The 16,670-nt window shown below is 42.0% G+C and overlaps 1 long non-coding RNA gene across 1 annotated transcript in view; it reads left to right on the top strand.

The window, feature by feature from the left end:
* The first annotated feature begins 4,021 nt into the window (after positions 1 to 4,021).
* LOC111216968 overlaps positions 4,022 to 16,670 on the top strand; it is a 42,336-nt gene continuing 29,687 nt past the window's right edge. Inside the window, exon 1 of the long non-coding RNA XR_002664943.1 lies at positions 4,022 to 4,166. This is a non-coding gene — a long non-coding RNA (uncharacterized LOC111216968). The remainder of the gene's footprint in view (positions 4,167 to 16,670) is intronic.

Here is a 16,670-nt window from a genome sequence, read left to right on the forward strand (position 1 = left end):
GCTCGCAAACACCCAGAAAAAAGTTCTGAACTTTCCTGTTCCACATCATAAGCTTAAGGTACCTTAAATCATTCAGATGGAAAACACGTTTGTCAACATGATGTAATATGTTAGTGAAGGCAGCGGCCTGTCTCTAAAGACTTCCAGAAGGTCAGACCTCCTTGAACTTGAGCAGTGTGAACCTAAACAAACTAAACAACAAAGTAAATTCCTGCAGTTTGCAGCCGCACGGCTTCACACAGTGTCACAGAGAGCTACGCACACAGCTGTGAGAGAGAGACGTGTCACTGCATGAAATGAAAACACTGACCCGTTGTTTTCACTCCAGGATCACAAAGTCATTAGGATCCATCATCTGGGGACCATGAATGTCATGGCAACCAAGGACAGAGCAGCTGACCGACTGTATGGTGCATACTGTGTATAAAATAGGTTGAAATGGGAGAATGAAATGCACAACTAACCGGCAGTGTTAGTGTGCTGGGTCTGGAACCACCCTTGTCCAGGTGGTGCAGATGTGGAAGCCGCATTTCTGGGTATTGTTCCAGGCTCGCCCACCTCACAGAGACTCCAACGTGGTTGTCCTGAAAAAGCCCTAAAAATGCGGTGTGAGGCCGAGCGATGAAGATGAAGCTGTGTCTTTCATCTCTGCGTGGTGCTGATTCTATTGGTGCTTCAGGTTTGGTCTGGATCCACTCAGTGTTTGGCAGACTCCACCTGTCTCAACAGAGTTGCAACAGGGTGCGGGTGTGTGATAGTGAAGTGAGCACAATATTTGATACGATCTCACATACAATGCACGGAGACAGTGAAACACATGAGATAGACTGGAGACCAAAATATTCAACACGAGCACATGGCTGAAGCTGTAGAAGAAATGGTTAAACTGTCAACAAGTTCCCACATTTTCTCTTCAAATATTTGTCAAGGAAAATGTTGACGGTTTTAAGGAAGCTCTCAAATTGTAGACAATTAAGTTTCTGACAAACGAAAACTAAATGACAGCTAAATGGCAGCTAAAGCTATTAGCGTCCTGCTGCTAACCTGACTCTCTTATTCACCCTGTTGTTTGGCTTTTCTTTTACAGATTTCAAAATTGCAGCTGCAAGTGGAATCAGCGTTGGCTTAGCGCCAAAGTTTAGCTGAGAAACTGAAGAAGGGATAACGAGAAGACAACGTTTTTAAACCTTTCAATGTCATTCGCATGAAAAAATGTTTTTTAAAAAAGATGGAAGATGCTTTTAGACTAGATGATTTAATCCCCTATTGACTCGCATCATCATTCATCTTGTGTGCAGTCGAATGTCGTCAAAACATCTGCAGGATTAGCAACTTCCCGAAATGTTTTTCAGTCCACTTGAGAGGTTATATTTCATATGATCTATCACAGTTCAATGATGTTGACGTAGGAAAGTGGTTCTCTGAGGCAGTTTGCTGGGAATGGGTGACGTAGTTTCATACTGGACCAAACTGGGATGGGGCAGAACCAGCAGGAACACCGTGGCTGTGTGGCATCATTAATGATAAGGAGGGGGGACCAGTCCTTCTTTCAGTGTAGTCGGAGGCTAAGAACAGCTGTGCAGGAGGATGAGGTCAGATGACTTGAGAAGTGAACAGGTGTGACAGGTGTAGACAGGTGAGGAACAGACCTCTGAAAAAAACAGTCTTCAACATTATAAAACTGCCCTATGACATATTTTGTGCCTCTTGTACTTTGTGACTTTACAGTGACCACTTTTCCTTTTATTCTATTTTCCCTCTTTTCTTGTCTCACTACACTTGTCCTCTGCTGCTGCTGTGACGTCTGTGGTGTTTACTGAGTAACTGCCTTGGTGTACTAAAAAAATCCCCCTCATTCATTCATAACACGAGATCATATAAAGGATCGGGAGCATCTTTAACCATTTACGGGGACAGATCAAGCGGAGGAAAAGCAGTGGGTTGAGCCAAATAAATAAACGGAAATGAAATAAAGGCCATTTTCTCTGCAGTGTGTCTACATCACTCAGAGGCTCTGCCCTGCTCGATTCCATAAAAACACAGAGTAAATGAGCTGGATGGTATTTTAAAGTGTCTTAATGGGACATAATGAGTCCACTGCTGGGAGACGTTTTACACCAGCAAGCTTGGCTTTTACTTAACTGTTGTTTAGACGTTACACACACACGCTCTCTCTCTCTCTCTCAAACAGATATCATGACAACACAAACCCACTTGTGAGAACACTGTATTGACTTAAATTAATTCCTGGAGGCTCACCCTGTCCGACCCCAACCCCTAAGTCAGTGAGCAATAATTGCAATACTGGCAACAGTCAACAGTAAGATGTTGACAGTTTTCTCCCACAATACATTGCTTATTACACTGTGCTGCTAACACAACAGTCCCTGAGAGGAAAACACAGCGCTGAGGCAACAGACAGTAATCAATTTGTTATAGGATCAATCAAACAGAAAATTCAATGATAACTCAAGACAAAAAAATCAATCATTTCACAGATGGACAACTCAGCAGAAAGAGTGAAGCACAGCCAGCCTCCTCCAGCTTTCGCACAGGGCAAACATCAAACACAAAACACATGGAGTCCATTCAGAGACACACACACGGACATCAGTTTCTGATTCTCCACAGAAACGACACCGTCGTCTTCCACCTCCAGATTCCCAGACGAGCCAGGAAGAGGTCTGTCGCCAGAGAGCTTCATGTGCTGTCTGGATAACACTGACTGCTGGAACAGTCAGTGCTGATATTCTGCTCTATTTTATCACTCCTCTTTGTCTCTCACATTTACCATCGCCCTGTTATTCTAAATAATTATCAGAATGTCAATACACACATATGCCAGGTACATCAGCTACTGTAGATTTTTTGTGTGTGCTGACACTGATGTTGATATCAGAAAAAGAGTGTGTCCACGACCACTGTGAATTGTGTTCTCATCTTTAGCCTTTTGTCAAATTGATTATCTGGAGCTTAACACTATAGACAAAAATAGTTGAGTGCTTGTCGCCCACAATATGTATGATACGATAAAATATATGCTCAGCTGCCAGTTTACCATACAGCTAATGCAGTCTAATAGAAAAGTCCTACAATAAATCCTCCTTCATGAGGGTTCTAATGTTCAGCTGCTGTTGAAGCTGTTGCAGAGAGGTGCTGGTTCAGCTGTATGTGTGATCACTTTGGGTGATGTAGTGAGTTGCGTTATACAGAGAGGTGTTGCATACATTTACTGTGTTCTCACTGGTGTAAATGAGGCTGTGAGACTAGCCGTTTATATTGACTACATTAGTTTTAGTTAAAGGAGCTAATTTTAAGTTTTCTCTGCTGTTGAACGCATTTTTTTTGACGGGGCTGGGTGGTGGTGATTGACAAGAGCTTCGACCATCGTTGCGTTTACAAGACAAGAGGTTCCTCTGAGCAGCACTACATCTTCAGGGGAGATTGGAGGCTGCAGTGAGTCGCTATCAGAAAGTGATGAGACGGGCCGGGCTAGCTGGTTAGCATGCTAACTTCAATAGAAGACAACACATGAAAGAGACAAGAGTAAACATTGCCGTTGTTTTCCACCTCTGTTGAGAGCTATTGGTGAGTAAAGGAGTGAAGTTTGATGCTGAACTCAATGTTTCTTCTAGACTGAATAAAAAGCTGTTGATGCTAACATTGACTATGTAGCCATAGCTAAACTTACAAATAGCTCCTTTAAGTGTTCCTAATAAACTGTCAACTGAGTGTATATTATTCTATTTTTCTTAGTCAGTGCATAATTCATCAATATTCACATATACGTGAAAACATACACACACACACACACACACACACACACACACACACACACACACACACACACACACACACACACACACTTGGACAGAGAGAGAGCGAGGGCGTAACAGTCATCAACTCCGGTTGAGTGCCGCCTCTCTCTCTCTCTCTCTCTCTCTCTTTCTTTCTCTCTCTCTCTCTCTCTCTCAGTCTGCCGGCTGCAGTCGCTCTGCTCACATTGTCTCGCGCTCTGGAGGCTCTTTAACCATCACTGATATCACTGACCGTCTTATCGCGGAGGTTGAATGAAATTAAATGACTTTTTTTCTCTCTCTCTCTCTCTCTGGATGGATGGGAGCTGTTTTGGACGCTGACAGCAGGAGAGTCCGGGAACCCTGAACGTGAGTACAGCGCTGTGGTTTCACTGAGCTGAGTCTTCACAGTGTCTCACTCCTTCCCCCTCTCAGAGAGGGAAGTGTGAGTAAAACTGTCACCTGCCACACACAGCTATTATTCATCTGTGTGCGTGGTATGGATGAATAAGCTCAGTGGTTACGTAGACATAACTTTTATTATTTTTATTAATTTATTTTTAGACTAATTACAACATATGCGTTAAGTGCGTGGACCGCTGGGAACATTACCTATACATGAGGAGTGGGTACTCTTCATTTATGCTCCAGTTTTTTTTTAAGCAAAGGATAAACGCCCTGTGTTATAAGCAGTCACATGTAAGATGTAAGACTGCTGTTGCATATTTAGTTCCCTCAAAAATGTGCAAAATTTTTTTGCACATTGTCACTTCACTTCTGCTACTTGACTTCAGAGTCAGGATGATTCTGAAATTCAATGAAAGCCAACATCTATCTATCTATCTATCTATCTATCTATCTATCTATCTATCTATCTATCTATCTATCTATCTATGTATCATTGTTAGCTTTATTCCTGGCAGTTGGATCTTTGGGTCAGTATGTCAGTTTATTCACATCCCATAACATTCAGTCACACATTGCCTCAGTGTTTATGATCTGGATTAAACACTCCACAGTTAAGAGATCATAATGCTCTTACTGTACATAATAAACTGTCAGAGGAGTTTTAAGACGTCAAAGAAAATAAAAATGAAGTCAGAACACGCTGTACATAAACGTCTCCTCTGCTCTTTCCCCTCATTTTGAACTCAGCTTGTGCTCTACATCTGACATCACTTCCACTCCTCGCCCAGCAGGCTGGTTTTTGCTCCCATTAACTTGTTTCAAAACCAAGTCAAATTGCATTAGTGGACGGAGAGTGAGCTCAGCTGGCAGCGCAGAAGTTACAGTACAGCGGCCACTTGTGTGTCTGCCTGCAGACAATTAATAAATCATGAGGGTGAACAACTAAATCAGCTTCTTGTGCCACTGTGTATTGTCAGTGCGCAGGGGACATAACACAGTTCTTCTGGACAGTATGTTTGGTGCTTTCGTTCATTATGTGTCAAACCAGGCTGGAGGAGTTCTCCATCAGCCTAGGAACTTTAAAGGAAACTGCTTGTTGTAGCGTTGTAGCACATATACCACCTATACCCAGTTGAAATGATACCATTTGTTTATTCTATATTGCAGTTTACGGTTGTAGATCTATTCTCCTCCAGTAAAGTACGTGGACGGTTCAATTTCCGAATGTGTCACAGCTGGAGAACAGACTGTCTTTGGCTGAGATTGGTTGATTAGATTTGTTTTGTTTTGTTGTGCTACAGCAGTTGTGCTGTGATCACTTGCTGGTGGAACAGTCAGATAAAGGCTCCTAATTTTGCTGCTTCACGGTGCTGCGTTCATGTGTTTTAACACACATAAGGTGTTAACAGTAAGGAGGCTGTAAGTCTGCACGCTGACCAGTAGTAGTTCCACCTTAAATCACTTTGCATCACAGCCTGAAATTGAGTGCTCTTTGTGTTGGCACCAGCACTCCGAATTGAAAAATGACATGAAAGCGAAGTTTATAAAGTGTCATGTTTTTGACGTATTGTTTCCTGGTAAAAGTCTTCCGTTTCTTACTCTAATGCAGACGTCAGAGGGGAACAGAGGGAAACGGCATGGAAACAAAACCATACAACGTAAAGGAGGCTAAAGTGAATTTGACCCAATTCAAATGATAGATTCATGTTCACTGTGATGGATAATCTCACAATATGGAAGTTGATTTTCGTGCGAACAGCAGCTGAAAGTTTCCTCCGTCTACAAGGCTTAAGAACAGAAGTGAGTTTCTATTCTTACAAGTGTAAAAAAAGAGCTTTTGTTTCGACACTTAACATTGTATGTGCTCCATTATTGTGAAATGATCGAGCATATGAGTCACCTCAGGCAGGGAGAGAGACAGAGAGACGGAGATCTCGGGGAAAGCATCGTGCTTCATTGAGCTGCAGGGAAATGCTTCAACCTTAATGGTCTTTTTAGTAAACCGTCGGCACAATGAATCCTCTGTTCCTCCTCCAGAATTCCTGCCTTCAGCTCCAACAGTTGTAATATTAAAATCAGTAGAATCTCCTTTTTCTTCTCGTCTCTGTCTGCACTGTGTTTTCTCTTCCCCTCCTTTCTCCTTGCTCTCCCTGTCTTTCAACCCACTATGAAGAAGTCAGTTTGTCCTCTTCCTTTATCCTTTCTTTTTTCTGTTCTTCCCCCTCTTCCTCACCCCCTCTCTCCACCTCCTCCGTCCCTTGCACTGAACTATTTCTGACCTCATAGGAAAGATAATCTGTGCAGTTTTTGCTCCGACCTTCAATTTAGAAGGAGCACTGTGGTTAGCTAATAGCCCCAGCTTTCCTTACCTGCCGGTTCCTTTTACCACTGCCCAACCAATCACACACACACACACACACACACACACACACACACACACACACACACACACACACACACACACACTCAGACAGATATTGAGGAAGAAAATACACATTTTGAGTCATGGGGACTTTGACATCTGTCTGCCCACATGAAGTGTCCCCTTCCTTTATCTTGTTCATTTCATCACTGTCTTACCTTGCTCACTGATTAAGCCTGGGAGCCCGTCCTGCCCCCCTGGTAAGCTGACCCTCTGTTTTACACTGTAAGGTCTATGAACAGAAATACCTTTGTTCTTACTTTCTTTTAATCCATTGTAATTCTGTCCGATCACAATGCCTGTAACCGTTGATCAACTGTATTTACATACGATATGCAAAAAAAAATCATATTGCGATTATTTTGGCAGATATCGCGATATGCGATTTCAGTTGGAATGATTGTTCTTGCATTTCATTTTCACTGAAAAAAATATTAAAGTGATGGTGATGTGATTTTTGTTGGGTCTTGTACCAAACAAACATGTTCCTTTATCTCTGGAGAATATGATTTGTAGTCCAGGGTGGCTCTGTAGCACCACAATGCTTATGGTGCTAACAATGCACAATAATGTTGCGACACCGATACCTTTATCAAATAGATTACAGCTCCTGCGGTTTTGATATTGCACTTGGCCATGTTGCCATATTTTGATTAATTGTGCAATCCTAATTTACGTACAGTTGACCATCGGCCCTTTGCTCAACCGTATAACTGTCCCCCTGCCGATCAGATCAGATCCACTCTGTGTCAGTAGGCTGGAATACCAATAAACTCACTCCACTACAGCAAACTTTGAAGTGAATTTTCTTCAACAATATCATCAAAACAAACTCACTTGTGAGAACATTATTGACTTACCTTTATTCCTGGGGGCTCATCCTGTGTGTTTGTGCCAGCTATCCTGGTTAGGACACTGCATTGACTTCCATTCATTGAGGAAACAATAACCCAAACCTTAACCAGGACCTCAGGAATGAGTTTTTGCCTCATTAGGACCAGGCTTTGGTCCTTGTCAGGAGTACGGGTCCTGACAAGGTCAGTTCAGTGTTTATACTGGAAAAGTTCCCAAAGAGGTAACAAAAACTCATTTTCACACACACACACACACACACCCTTGGGTGAAGTTTGGGAGCACAGGACACTGAACAACGTATAGTGCTCAACTGTGTATGGACCAAACTACACATTTAAGAGACAACTCATCTGTTTTCTTATTGTTATTAATAGTAGGTCTATTTTTTTAGCCACCTGGCTCTAGGGATGGGAATGCAGGGCAGAGCTGAGAATAAAATAGGGCAGGGGAAAGGGGGAGGGGGAAGTAGAGGATGAGAGGAAAGGAGGGCAGTAGGAGACAGGATACAGACGGGAGAAGGGCGATGGATGGAGGCGAGAGGACTGGAGGATAAAAAAGGGCTTAAGAGGAGGGTGGATGTGAAAGAGAGAGCCGTGATGGTGTTGTTGCTCTCCAGAGGAGTTCTGATAAGCAGCACTTAAGAGCCTCTGTGGTTAAGTAATCACTGTGATTAAGGGCCAGAACGGCTACAGAGGTAGTGAGCGACGCTAACAGCTAGCTTGACTGGAGGATCGACACCCACTGCACACCATGATCACATTATACTGTAACATAACACTCAGGTAGAAACGTTTCAGAAGAGACCGACGTCATCTTCTTCACTTCAGATCCCGTGTTGAGATTCCCACCAGGGAGCTTTGAAGGACTGACGGACAGACAGTGATTGTATGGCTTTTCTGGATTGTTTGACTTCATATATGTCAGAGTCCTAGGTGACAGTTGACATTGCTGTCGTCTTTTTTACACATTATATATCTGAACATTGAACATTACAAAACTTTCCTGTCATTTTATTTCATGCTTCATACAAGCTACTTATCAAGTGACTTGTTTATGAACCATCACAATAATTACAATTTTGTGTGCAGTGATTCAGGCACACTGCAATTTTTCTATGAGATTTATTCTTCCAAACAGCATTGTCTATTAGCAGCAAGTGGGTGGTTTGTTGTTAAACTCGACTTTCTCTCTCTGTTTCTCCCGTTCACACACACACACACACACACACGGCGAAGTGGTCTTTTCTACTCCATCCCATTCTGCAAAGAGTGTATGAGGAAACTGCCCGCAGGTTCAACAGCTTCTTAGCTCTGACTTAGCTTTAACAAGCTGCTGGAGTGTGAACAAGGAAATCAATGTGTGGAAAACTTGGCTGCTCGTGAAATGAAATCTTTATCATCTGCGAGGGACAACTGCAGAAAATGGCTGCACAATCAGTGCTGCATGTGTAAATTACTCACTCAGTGCTAAACATGCACGACATCACTTAAGGCAAGAGACAGCCTGTTACTTGTCAATCCATATGTGTTACTGAGGCTTCAGATTTCACTCACAGTAAGTCTTCAGGCTGCAGGTGATGGAGTCCACTGACTTTAGCTAATTCAGTGTAAAGCTACACATACACATATATGCTTACATATAACACTGCATACATACATAGCAGTGCTGTCCAAAGGAACACAATTCATAAACAGAAGACAGTATTGTAGGCGAGGAGTGGTGGTGAGCAGAAACTCATCGGAAACCACAACCTCCAGTCAGGACTTTCACAATAAAATCAGAGTGGAAACAGAATGATGTTTTAGATCATCTCTCAGATCGTGGATTGAGATTCTACCCAAAAAGATTGTCATATGATCTTTTGGCCAGATCCCCCACCCCAACTAACAATGATGCAATCAGACAAGGCAAGCTCAGTATTCAAGCTACTGTTAGCGTTGAGGGTGAGACTAATAAATCTACCAAGGAAGTTATCAGTGTTTGATTGCCAAATTGACCAACAGACCAAACCAAAACACACACACACACACACACACACACACACGGTGAGGTGATGGATGGACAAACAGATTGTTTTTCTCCAGTTCGGAGTGAGGAACGTCAGCCTGCAGGCCTCGCGGCTCAACCCAATTGGATAATTGTTCCGGAGATGCTGCAAAGTGTCACGATTCTGGTCTTTCAATGAAACGGATGACTCATAAGCCAGTGAAGGTGACAGTGGTTTGAGTCACACCCACTGAACCAGCCGCCCACACACACACACACACACACACACATCCAGAACAGTCCAGCGCTATGTGTAGTTACATGTTGAACTGGACGTCTCAGAGCAGAGTGCTGTTTTTGTGCCGGTGTGTTTTATCGTAGGCGACTCTGCTTTTGTTTTCCCAGAGTCTAGCGCTCATCTGCATCAGCAGCAACACCTCCTGACAACCTCTGCTTTGTTTGTTGTCACGGTGATAAGACAATTATTTGTTGCCTCATCATCAGCTTTAGTGAATCAGAGACACCAGTTAACTATGAACTGTTCTGTTAACGCCTGCAACTTTACAGAGACATTAGTGATGTGACATTTTACTGCCCCGTAACTTCATTAACTGACTGTGATGAATTAGGAGAAGCTGATTCATTTCCTATCATGAGTCAAAGTGTGAGGAATTAACAAGTCTTTAATTAGCATCATTAGATTTTCAGGTGAGAAACTAGAGTTGATGAAGGAGAGCATCAGGCTGAGAATTTCACCATTTCAGAAATCAATACAAAACATTTTTTTTGTTTTAGCTAATTTCTTTAAACACATTGATCTAAATCTTTTTTTCTGATGGGTGCTTTCTTTTTCCTGAGGACTAATCAGAGGTGAATCTTGTAGTCTGAATTTTTATTTTCCTGTGATGTCACATCAAACTTTGTTTAAATAACTAAAGTGAAGCTTGTTTGAAGCTTGGGATGAGACATGACAGATCCGTTTTAATAGTTTGCAGTTCACTCTTACTCCACTGCATGTGTGTTTGTGCTCTGTAACTGCATGTGACGTCACTCCTTGCAGTCGTGTGTGTCCTCAGTCTGAACAGAAAGGCAAACTCTGGCGGTGGAAAAGGGGTCAATCGGCTTTCATTAGCGGATTTACCCGCGTTTAACAAACCCGCTTATATCCACTAATTTTGGTGGGGAAAGGGTAAAAGTAATACATTCCCAGATGTTGCCAGCTTAGGCCACAATTAGACACACAGTAGCCCTGCATGTAGCCCTCTCATTCATTTGAATGGTGTCAACGCAGCAGAGGCAGAGGGGTCTGGCAAAACAATGCAGGTCTGTCCAGCAAGCAGCATCACCAGTAAGGTGGCTGCACTGGCCAATCACATGTATGCAAACACACTTTCCTGGATTGTGACCTTAAAAGAGTATTTCTACTGTTAAACTCTCTTTCGCCGCAACGAAAGGTGAGTTTAGAGCCGTGATAACTTTCTAGTTGCAAATCCTGTCTGTCATTACTACAAGCTGTGTAGTGTGTAGTGGTGCAGTCTTGTGGTGTCTGTTCAGCTTTTAAAATCATTATTTTGTTCCTCAAACTGGAACGTTTTTGATCTGAATCCCCGCTCTAAAACAAACTGCTACAGACTCTTGTAACTGTCTGAAGTAGATCATGGTTTGTTGGTGCATTTCTTGAAATGGAAAAAATGGATCCTGGTATCAACAAACTGTGGAAGCCTTCCTAGAACATTGCAGTGTGAGCCTCTGTGATGCAGCAGAGCACATTTCTGGGTGTCGATGAAATGATACAGCTGATGTCCTGCAGACCGGGAGGGAGACTTAAACAAAAGAGAGGACAAAAGAAAGAGACAGAGCGATACAGAGATCAGAAGTGTGTGTGAGACTCTCTCCTCCTGTGTGTGTGTGTGTGTGTGTGTGTGTGTGTGTGTGTGTGTGTGTGTGTAACTGCTGACAGCCTGACGCCGCGTCTAAATGCACCCAGGGCGTGATGAGGTCACTGCTGTCTGTCTGTAAACACTGTTAGGCCTGTTAGACCCCCACTGCACACACACACACACACACACACACACACACACAGACGTCTCCCTCCAGTGTGGAGACAGCAGCACCTGTGGCCAGCATTAGACCAGTTGCAGATGGTCGATAACCATCTCATCCTCTCTGCTTCTGTTTGTCTTCCTTCGTTCTTTCCCATTAAACCTCCGTCTCTCTATCCACTTCTCTCTCTCATTTTTCTATCCCTTTTTTCCCCTCTCACTTTACTTTAAGGTCAATACCTTTCTACTTTAATTGTATTCTTTTTTTCTTCTCCATCAGGTTTGTCTCCCCTTGCTCCCTCTTACGTTCTCTTTTTTTAAACATCTTTTTCTCTTTCCTTTCCTCACTCTCTCTCTTCTTTTTTTTTTGTCTGGATCTAAAATGACCCTCTCTTTTTCTCTATCCATTTGCCTCTCCCCTGTTCCATCCCTCACATTATCTCTCTATCTCTTTCCACTCCTCTTATCTCTCACATTTCCAATGTGCTGGAAAACCATGAAGTTCACTCTCTATTTCTCTTCCTCCTTGGTTATACTGTGGTTGGTCCAGACTGTGTGAGAGCTGTGCTAAGGGTGTGTTCTGTCTACTAACCCCTTTTTCTGTGAAGTTGTGACTTTGATTTTCGACAGTCTTTCTATTTTCAGTCTTGTTCTCTTACCATTTTCTTTCTGTTTCTTCTCTCAGCTGCTGGTTTGAATCCACAAGCAAAACACTTGCAGCAGAGACTGAGCCAGGTTCTCTGCATCAACACTTCCCTGGTTAGCAGCAGGTAGTCAGATAATATGGTGCAGAGTTTTTTCATGCAGTGCTGTTGCCCCTGTGAGCATAGACTTACTCTGCGGTTGTTCTGACTAGGGCTGTCACTTTTTTCAAAAAATCAAGTTCAAACAAATTCAAACCGGCATGTTTGTTTGTTGTTTAAACTAATTGAACTCAGTCCATATGCCGTATGTTATTATTGGGAACCAAAGTTGCCAAACAGCTGTGTCTTTGGTCATTTTGCCATCTAACGTGATGAACCCAAAATACTTCCACACACTGTTCCTCAGATGCTTTGGTGTCGGGATTTTCGCTAACGTCCATTTTTATGCCCCTACACCTGCGACAGCCAGGGCCGGAGGCATTATGGCTTCCAGTTGTCTGTCCGTCCATCCCGTGCCATTCTCGTGAACACGATAGGTAATTTCTTCAAATTTGGCACCAGCATTCACTTAGACTCAAGGATGGACTGATTAGATTTTGGTGGCCAAAAGTCAAGGTCAATGTGACCACACAAAACACAGTTTTGGCCTTGTGAACGAGATATTTTAGGAGCTCTTCAAGGGAATCCCCTCACATTTGACACAAATGTCCAATCCTTTTTAGCCATCACCCAAGACTTCACACAGCAATTATGACAAAATTTCACGCAAATGGTTAATATTTAATATTATTCTGGATTAACAGGGATGTAACCTGAAACTAGTCTGAGTGGTGGAGGCAGACAGCCGTGAGTAATTCTAGTTTATTTATTAGCGTAGTTTGCTGACAGTTCAACAGGACACGCAAAAGGTCGAACTGATGATGGTGCGTTTTAAGAGCGCCCTCAACTGGACCACAAGGCAAACTTCTTCAAACAGTTTGTTGCGCTCATAGACAGTAAATTTTGAATTCTCGCAGGTCATTACTGATTGAATATTTCATATTGCTTTAAATTTCAAATTCCAAATAATAATAATAGTGTCGGCCCTTGTACTTGTACTAATGTGCAGATCTGCTGGAAAACAGTTGTTCTTTCCCTTCTTAGTATGGAGGCATTACAGTCAACTACTATTTCTCTCCTGAAGTTGATGTGATACATTCAGGATGATTAATCACAGGCTTGTTGAGGAAGAGGTTGAAGATGGCCAAAGTGAATCTGGATGAAAGCTGAAATGGACAGCCTCATGGTGTCATAATGTTTACAGTATCAGCTGAAAGACAGGAGGAGATGGCCCCTAGTGTCTTTGTGTCTCCCCACAGTCTCTCATCAGGTCTGCAGCTATCGACCGTTTTAGTAATGGAGTACTGATGATGAATGGATGAATATTTAATGATCTCTGAGGGAAAAAAAAATCTGATTTCTGAAGAAACAAGATATATACTGATACATGTACTGATACATATGACGTATATATATTTATAGCTAAATGCTCCACTAAACTGGAGCTCTAAAGTTTGGGGCCACAAAACCAAAATGAGTTGAAAGAGCACTGGAGGAGCTGCAGGGTTGAATGATGATGTGATCCCTCTCACATTACACACAGGTCTTCTATCCATTATGAAAATAAAATATTGATTAGCACTGCTTTAAAAATCAATATTTCAACCCTCAATTTATGCAGTTGAAGGATTTCATACTGAGATACAATCAAGAGAAAACAAAGGTTAAGTGTTGTTAATAGTAATGGAGTGATTGAGATGTTAATGGACTGTCAATTCTATTTTGATGCTGTCATCTCAGTCCACATTTTATGTCAATGGACTAAGTGGATGTGTCTGCTGCTAAAGACCACCATCAACTGTAAAGGTCAGTGTTGCTGGAGGGAAACCACAGCTGTTGGTGCTTCACTGAAGTTGACAAGTACATTAACTCTGTACCCTGAACGCTCACCTCCAAACAAGACAAACACACACTGACATGTTCAGACACATGTTGTGCAACATATAAAATGAACAAAATAGAAAATGGATGGAGGAAAATTCAAATCAAAGATTTTCTCTTTGATGGTCATAGTTTAATTTCAAGGATTGTTTGTGCTACATCTCATTGTCCTGCTCTCCAGCCAGTTACTGTCTCTCTCTCTCAAAAGAAATGAGTACGAGTAAACATTGAGGTAAACACTGATATCTGATCCAGAAGAGAAGAGCACTGGAGCTTCTGTAGGCAAGAATAACACATCCTTTACTGGAATCTGCATCCTTTATCCTGCGCTGTTGTGTTGTTGTTGTGTTTGTTGTTGTTGTTGTTGGACCAAAATGATGATTTCTCAGAAGCAAAGTAGAGAAAGCTTGTTTTGCTTGTATTTTTGCTGTTTCTCCATACGGTTGAATGGATTTAAAGGACCCAATAGCTGAAAAACTTTCTGGACATCAACTATAAATAGTGTTTTATCGACCAGTGGTGATGATGGGCTTTTGGTGGAGCAGTGACACAATGACAATTTGTTGTTTTTACTTATTTAATACTGTAAACAAATGGATTATTTTTGTTCATTAGAGCCTTGCACTAAATGCTCACACAAAGCAGAAAGGATTTATGATACTTTTGGACTGCCAGACTGCTTTGAAGGAAAGAGTTCAGGGACGCTGCCATGCACTCTATTTGAATTATTTTAAGACAGGGTGATCCCTCTGAAATCTATTTATACATATTTTGTATGTTGATTCATGCACAGTTAGTGTGTCAAAGCGTGACCAGATTAATCTGCCCTGGAGAAAAGCTACTGCCTCCACATTTGTTATGTGGTAATTTCATTAAATACTTTCATTTAGGAATTTGCCTCATACAAACACAAAACTGAAATATGAAGCCCAACGAAGGTCGTAAAATTCAACTGAAAATCAGGTAATAAACAAAGCCCACCTTAAAGTTATACTTGTTTCAACACTTTATTTTGATGCCTTTTATAGTCAACATTTTTTTCTGCAGTAATCATTCAACATATTTACACTCAGCTATCACCTCTCTATAGTTTCTATGAGTGGTGGGAGTTCATCATTCCCGTGCTGGCTTCAGATTGCCTCTCTAAAGCCGCAAACACACTGGCTGCAAGGCGTGTATGTTGTGGCTGAGGAACGTCTTGGTTTTCATTTCAGCACCCATGTTAACGGGTTAAGGCAGATGCATGTGTCACGCCTCGGGCTGCGTCACATGATGTAGAGGTTCAGCGTCTGGCTTATTTTTTGCAAGAGCCTGTCTTTTATTTAGATAGAAAAAAGAGCAATTGACCATCATATTGACATCACACCAGCAACATTACATAAAATTGACACCTTTCACTTTAGTTTTAATGTCTAGGCAGCATCTGAATATCACAGACATTTTTTAACCATTTTAGCAGCTGCTTGTGGAAACTGTGACATTTTCTGTCAAAAATAAATCTGAAATTAATTTACAAGGAAAAGAAATCCAACATTCAAGTATAACCTGCAAACTGTGTAGAGAGATAGAGCTGGTGACGCAGCAGACATGCGGCCGGTGTGAACAGACACACGTGTGAGCCGCAGCAGTTCAAGGACCCAACTTCCACGCAACGCAGACAGTGTGTTCCCGGCGTAAGCACGAAGGATTCACAGGAAAAGGATGCATACATGTAATCCAGTGGAATTTTATCTCATTGATAACAGCCTCGGCATTTGCTGTTTGCTCTCTTTACTCTGTATCAGAACTGTATGACGTTGCTGCTCTTGCAAAGGCCACAGGTGCAGCCACGTGTCCACACGACTCACACTGACTGTGATCATTCAGCAAAAATGCGTCTACAAAATAAGACAGCCATTTTTGGCATTTTCTGTCAGCAGATGATGTTTACTCTTTGCAGTGAGGTGTTAGATGACGAGTTTCAGACACCACCCACTCTCAGCAGTGGGTGGTGAAAGGTTAAATAGCAACAAGGGAAAAGGTGATGAAGATGAAAAATTGCATGTTGTCCCTTTGGTTGTTATTCCTCCAACATGGTGGCATTTCCTCTCTAAAACTTAATCCATGTTGTGCATGAATGTCTCACCAAGTCAGTTTTAATTAGCTGTACCTTATATTTTCCAAGATGGCAGCAGGCAGATTTATGAGCGCTCATGCTTTAACCCTGCTGCTCTGAGCCTGAATGACCGCCAACTATTGCCTCAGCCAAGCTGACGGAGAAGCCTGTTTGTTTTTAATGAAATTCAAAATACACTAAATCATACTGAGAGGCATTTTAGTTCACAGAAGCCTTTTCTGTTCTGCAGAGATGAGTTTGAGCCTGAAATTATTTTAGTGTCCCTGATCCTGTGACCAATTGCATAAATAAGTTGTAAATCTCTGGCAATTTTATGTATTACATTACATTGAACCATGTATTACATTACTATACCACACAAGACAAATGCTTTTACATGTACAGCAAGTGACATGGTTCCATAATTTAGATTTCAGTTCT

This window comes from Seriola dumerili, unplaced genomic scaffold, assembly GCF_002260705.1.
Source record: "Seriola dumerili isolate Sdu_G_001 unplaced genomic scaffold, Sdu_1.0 BDQW01000036.1, whole genome shotgun sequence".
NCBI classification, from domain to species: Eukaryota; Metazoa; Chordata; class Actinopteri; order Carangiformes; family Carangidae; genus Seriola; species Seriola dumerili.